Source organism: Hypomesus nipponensis, chromosome 20, assembly GCF_054491055.1.
Source record: "Hypomesus nipponensis isolate SF chromosome 20, ASM5449105v1, whole genome shotgun sequence".
Classification (NCBI taxonomy): Eukaryota; Metazoa; Chordata; class Actinopteri; order Osmeriformes; family Osmeridae; genus Hypomesus; species Hypomesus nipponensis.
Window position 1 is genome coordinate 222,501 of NC_140380.1, and position 5,000 is coordinate 227,500.

Below are 5,000 nucleotides of genomic sequence, written 5' to 3' on the forward strand. Positions count from 1 at the left end.
ATTTCGTACGGCCATACCAGCCTGGCAACGCCCGATCTCGTCTGATCTCGGAAGCTAAGCAGGGTCGGGCCTGGTTAGTACTTGGATGGGAGACCGCCTGGGTATACCAGGTGCTGTATGCTCTTTTGCTCATTCACTTAGAAACTGAAATCTTGCAATATGCACAAGTAGTCCTTCATGAAAGGGGCTGGAAGCTGTTTTCATTTTGACACGAGAGAGAGAGAGAGAGAGAGACCACCTTGCATTGTCAATTGCTAAATCTGTATATGGATAAGTAGCCTATGGTTGTCAACTTATTTCGTACGGCCATACCAGCCTGGCAACGCCTGATCTCGTCTGATCTCGGAAGCTAAGCAGGGTTGGGCCTGGTTAGTACTTGGATGGGAGACCGCCTGGGAACACCAGGTGCTGTATGCTCTTTTGCTCATTCACTTAAAAACTGAAATCTTGCAATATGCACAAGTAGTCCTTCATGAAAGGGGCTGGAAGCTGTTTTCATTTTGACACGAGAGAGAGAGAGAGAGAGAGACCACCTTGCATTGTCAATTGCTAAATCTGTATATGGATAAGTAGCCTATGGTTGTCAACTTATTTCGTACGGCCATACCAGCCTGGCAACGCCCGATCTCGTCTGATCTCGGAAGCTAAGCAGGGTCGGGCCTGGTTAGTACTTGGATGGGAGACCGCCTGGGAATACCAGGTGCTGTATGCTCTTTTGCTCATTCACTTAGAAACTGAAATCTTGCAATATGCACAAGTAGTCCTTCATGAAAGGGGCTGGAAGCTGTTTTCATTTTGATTGACGAGAGAGAGAGAGAGAGAGAGACCACCTTGCATTGTCAATTGCTAAATCTGTATATGGATAAGTAGCCTATGGTTGTCAACTTATTTCGTACGGCCATACCAGCCTGGCAACGCCTGATCTCGGAAGCTAAGCAGGGTCGGGCCTGGTTAGTACTTGGATGGGAGACCGCCTGGGAATACCAGGTGCTGTATGCTCTTTTGCTCATTCACTTAGAAACTGACATCTTGCAATATGCACAAGTAGTCCTTCATGAAAGGGGCTGGAAGCTGTTTTCATTTTGACACGAGAGAGAGAGAGAGAGAGACTACCTTGCATTGTCAATTGCTAAATCTGTATATGGATAAGTAGCCTATGGTTGTCAACTTATTTAGTACGGCCATACCAGCCTGGCAACGCCCGATCTCGTCTGATCTCGGAAGCTAAGCAGGGTCGGGCCTGGTTAGTACTTGGATGGGAGACCGCCTGGGAATACCAGGTGCTGTATGCTCTTTTGCTCATTCACTTAGAAACTGACATCTTGCAATATGCACAAGTAGTCCTTCATGAAAGGGGCTGGAAGCTGTTTTCATTTTGACACGAGAGAGAGAGAGAGAGAGAGACCACCTTGCATTGTCAATTGCTAAATCTGTATATGGATAAGTAGCCTATGGTTGTCAACTTATTTCGTACGGCCATACCAGCCTGGCAACGCTTGATCTCGTCTGATCTCGGAAGCTAAGCAGGGTCGGGCCTGGTTAGTACTTGGATGGGAGACCGCCTGGGAATACCAGGTGCTGTATGCTCTTTTGCTCATTCACTTAGAAACTGAAATCTTGCAATATGCACAAGTAGTCCTTCATGAAAGGGGCTGGAAGCTGTTTTCATTTTGACACGAGAGAGAGAGAGAGAGAGACCACCTTGCATTGTCAATTGCTAAATCTGTATATGGATAAGTAGCCTATGGTTGTCAACTTATTTCGTACGGCCATACCAGCCTGGCAACGCCCGATCTCGTCTGATCTCGGAAGCTAAGCAGGGTCGGGCCTGGTTAGTACTTGGATGGGAGACCGCCTGGGAATACCAGGTGCTGTATGCTCTTTTGCTCATTCACTTAGAAACTGACATCTTGCAATATGCACAAGTAGTCCTTCATGAAAGGGGCTGGAAGCTGTTTTCATTTTGACACGAGAGAGAGAGAGAGAGAGAGAGACTACCTTGCATTGTCAATTGCTAAATCTGTATATGGATAAGTAGCCTATGGTTGTCAACGTATTTTGTACGGCCATACCAGCCTGGCAACGCCCGATCTCGTCTGATCTCGGAAGCTAAGCAGGGTCGGGCCTGGTTAGTACTTGGATGGGAGACCGCCTGGGAATACCAGGTGCTGTATGCTCTTTTGCTCATTCACTTAGAAACTGACATCTTGCAATATGCACAAGTAGTCCTTCATGAAAGGGGCTGGAAGCTGTTTTCATTTTGACACGAGAGAGAGAGAGAGAGAGAGAGAGAGAGAGAGACCACCTTGCATTGTCAATTGCTAAATCTGTATATGGATAAGTAGCCTATGGTTGTCAACTTATTTTGTACGGCCATACCAGCCTGGCAACGCCCGATCTCGTCTGATCTCGGAAGCTTAGCAGGGTCGGGCCTGGCTAGTAATTGGATGGGAGAACAAGCCTGGGAATACCAGGTGCTGTATGCTCTTTTGCTCATTCACTTAGAAACTGACATCTTGCAATATGCACAAGTAGTCCTTCATGAAAGGGGCTGGAAGCTGTTTTCATTTTGACATGAGAGAGAGAGAGAGAGAGACCACCTTGCATTGTCAATTGCCAAATCTGTATATGGATAAGTAGCCTATGGTTGTCAACTTATTTCGTACGGCCATACCAGCCTGGCAACGCCCGATCTCGTCTGATCTCGGAAGCTAAGCAGGGTCGGGCCTTGTAGTACTTGGATGGGAGACCGCCTGGGAATACCAGGTGCTGTATGCTCTTTTGCTCATTCACTTAGAAACTGAAATCTTGCAATATGCACAAGTAGTCCTTCATGAAAGGGGCTGGAAGCTGTTTTCATTTTGACACGAGAGAGAGACTACCTTGCATTGTCAATTGCTAAATCTGTATATGGATAAGTAGCCTATGGTTGTCAACTTATTTTGTACGGCCATACCAGCCTGGCAACGCCCGATCTCGTCTGATCTCGGAAGCTAAGCAGGGTCGGGCCTGGTTAGTACTTGGATGGGAGACCGCCTGGGAATACCAGGTGCTGTATGCTCATTCACTTAGAAACTGAAATCTTGCAATATGCACAAGTAGTCCTTCTTCATGAAAGGGGCTGGAAGCTGTTTTCATTTTGACACGAGAGGGAGAGAGAGAGAGAGAGAGACCACCTTGCATTGTCAATTGCTAAATCTGTATATGGATAAGTAGCCTATGGTTGTCAACTTATTTCGTACGGCCATACCAGCCTGGCAACGCTTGATCTCGTCTGATCTCGGAAGCTAAGCAGGGTCGGGCCTGGTTAGTACTTGGATGGGAGACCGCCTGGGAATACCAGGTGCTGTATGCTCTTTTGCTCATTCACTTAGAAACTGAAATCTTGCAATATGCACAAGTAGTCCTTCATGAAAGGGGCTGGAAGCTGTTTTCATTTTGACACGAGAGAGAGAGAGAGAGAGAGACCACCTTGCATTGTCAATTGCTAAATCTGTATATGGATAAGTAGCCTATGGTTGTCAACTTATTTCGTACGGCCATACCAGCCTGGCAACGCCCGATCTCGTCTGATCTCGGAAGCTAAGCAGGGTCGGGCCTGGTTAGTACTTGGATGGGAGACCGCCTGGGAATACCAGGTGCTGTATGCTCTTTTGCTCATTCACTTAGAAACTGACATCTTGCAATATGCACAAGTAGTCCTTCATGAAAGGGGCTGGAAGCTGTTTTCATTTTGACACGAGAGAGAGAGAGAGAGAGAGAGAGAGAGAGAGACTACCTTGCATTGTCAATTGCTAAATCTGTATATGGATAAGTCAGCCTATGGTTGTCAGACTTATTTAGTACGGCCATACCAGCCTGGCAAAGCCCGATCTCGATCTGATCTCGGAAGCTAAGCAGGGTCGGGCCTGGTTAGTACTTGGATGGGAGACCGCCTGGGAATACCAGGTGCTGTATGCTCTTTTGCTCATTCACTTAGAAACTGACATCTTGCAATATGCACAAGTAGTCCTTCATGAAAGGGGCTGGAAGCTGTTTTCATTTTGACACGAGGGAGGGAGAGAGAGAGAGAGAGACCACCTTGCATTGTCAATTGCTAAATCTGTATATGGATAAGTAGCCTATGGTTGTCAACTTATTTCGTACGGCCATACCAGCCTGGCAACGCCCGATCTCGTCTGATCTCGGAAGCTAAGCAGGGTTGGGCCTGGTTAGTACTTGGATGGGAGACCGCCTGGGAATACCAGGTGCTGTATGCTCTTTTGCTCATTCACTTAGAAACTGAAATCTTGCAATATGCACAAGTAGTCCTTCATGAAAGGGGCTGGAAGCTGTTTTCATTTTGACACGAGAGAGAGAGAGAGAGAGAGAGAGAGAGAGAGAGACTACCTTGCATTGTCAATTGCTAAATCTGTATATGGATAAGTAGCCTATGGTTGTCAACTTATTTCGTACGGCCATACCAGCCTGGCAACGCCCGATCTCGTCTGATCTCGGAAGCTAAGCAGGGTCGGGCCTGGTTAGTACTTGGATGGGAGACCGCCTGGGAATACCAGGTGCCGTATGCTCTTTTGCTCATTCACTTAGAAACTGAAATCTTGCAATATGCACAAGTAGTCCTTCATGAAAGGGGCTGGAAGCTGTTTTCATTTTGACACGAGAGAGAGAGAGAGAGAGAGAGAGAGAGAGAGAGAGAGAGAGACCACCTTGCATTGTCAATTGCTAAATCTGTATATGGATAAGTAGCCTATGTTTGTCAACTTATTTCGTACGGCCATACCAGCCTGGCAACGCCCGATCTCGTCTGATCTCGGAAGCTAAGCAGGGTCGGGCCTGGTTAGTACTTGGATGGGAGACCGCCTGGGTATACCAGGTGCTGTATGCTCTTTTGCTCATTCACTTAGAAACTGAAATCTTGCAATATGCACAAGTAGTCCTTCATGAAAGGGGCTGGAAGCTGTTTTCATTTTGACACGAGAGAGAGAGAGAGAGAGAGAGAG

General features: G+C 47.1%; 11 non-coding genes and 6 pseudogenes across 11 annotated transcripts; all 17 read left to right on the forward strand.

Annotated features, from left to right (window-relative positions):
- Positions 1–3: 3 nt before the first annotated feature.
- Positions 4–122, forward strand: LOC146238821 (5S ribosomal RNA). The gene has a single exon (XR_014734929.1). It is a non-coding gene; the product is annotated as a 5S ribosomal RNA (ribosomal RNA).
- Positions 123–298: 176 nt separating this feature from the next.
- Positions 299–417, forward strand: LOC146238822 (5S ribosomal RNA). Its single transcript, XR_014739845.1, has one exon. It is a non-coding gene; the product is annotated as a 5S ribosomal RNA (ribosomal RNA).
- Positions 418–593: 176 nt separating this feature from the next.
- Positions 594–712, forward strand: LOC146238823 (5S ribosomal RNA). The gene has a single exon (XR_014735339.1). It is a non-coding gene; the product is annotated as a 5S ribosomal RNA (ribosomal RNA).
- A 178-nt stretch (positions 713–890) lies between these two features.
- On the forward strand, positions 891–999 carry LOC146238824 (5S ribosomal RNA; annotated as a pseudogene).
- A 174-nt stretch (positions 1,000–1,173) lies between these two features.
- On the forward strand, positions 1,174–1,292 carry LOC146238825 (5S ribosomal RNA). Its single transcript, XR_014740304.1, has one exon. It is a non-coding gene; the product is annotated as a 5S ribosomal RNA (ribosomal RNA).
- A 176-nt stretch (positions 1,293–1,468) lies between these two features.
- LOC146238826 (5S ribosomal RNA) lies at positions 1,469–1,587 on the forward strand (annotated as a pseudogene).
- Positions 1,588–1,761: 174 nt separating this feature from the next.
- On the forward strand, positions 1,762–1,880 carry LOC146238827 (5S ribosomal RNA). Its single transcript, XR_014735341.1, has one exon. It is a non-coding gene; the product is annotated as a 5S ribosomal RNA (ribosomal RNA).
- Positions 1,881–2,058: 178 nt separating this feature from the next.
- On the forward strand, positions 2,059–2,177 carry LOC146238828 (5S ribosomal RNA). Its single transcript, XR_014739562.1, has one exon. It is a non-coding gene; the product is annotated as a 5S ribosomal RNA (ribosomal RNA).
- Positions 2,178–2,365: 188 nt separating this feature from the next.
- LOC146238829 (5S ribosomal RNA) lies at positions 2,366–2,486 on the forward strand (annotated as a pseudogene).
- Positions 2,487–2,660: 174 nt separating this feature from the next.
- Positions 2,661–2,778, forward strand: LOC146238830 (5S ribosomal RNA; annotated as a pseudogene).
- A 164-nt stretch (positions 2,779–2,942) lies between these two features.
- On the forward strand, positions 2,943–3,061 carry LOC146238831 (5S ribosomal RNA). The gene has a single exon (XR_014739563.1). It is a non-coding gene; the product is annotated as a 5S ribosomal RNA (ribosomal RNA).
- Positions 3,062–3,236: 175 nt separating this feature from the next.
- On the forward strand, positions 3,237–3,355 carry LOC146238832 (5S ribosomal RNA; annotated as a pseudogene).
- A 176-nt stretch (positions 3,356–3,531) lies between these two features.
- On the forward strand, positions 3,532–3,650 carry LOC146238833 (5S ribosomal RNA). Its single transcript, XR_014735342.1, has one exon. It is a non-coding gene; the product is annotated as a 5S ribosomal RNA (ribosomal RNA).
- Positions 3,651–3,840: 190 nt separating this feature from the next.
- Positions 3,841–3,960, forward strand: LOC146238834 (5S ribosomal RNA; annotated as a pseudogene).
- A 180-nt stretch (positions 3,961–4,140) lies between these two features.
- Positions 4,141–4,259, forward strand: LOC146238835 (5S ribosomal RNA). The gene has a single exon (XR_014736525.1). It is a non-coding gene; the product is annotated as a 5S ribosomal RNA (ribosomal RNA).
- Positions 4,260–4,449: 190 nt separating this feature from the next.
- Positions 4,450–4,568, forward strand: LOC146238836 (5S ribosomal RNA). The gene has a single exon (XR_014736169.1). It is a non-coding gene; the product is annotated as a 5S ribosomal RNA (ribosomal RNA).
- A 198-nt stretch (positions 4,569–4,766) lies between these two features.
- LOC146238837 (5S ribosomal RNA) lies at positions 4,767–4,885 on the forward strand. Its single transcript, XR_014734930.1, has one exon. It is a non-coding gene; the product is annotated as a 5S ribosomal RNA (ribosomal RNA).
- Positions 4,886–5,000: the final 115 nt, after the last annotated feature.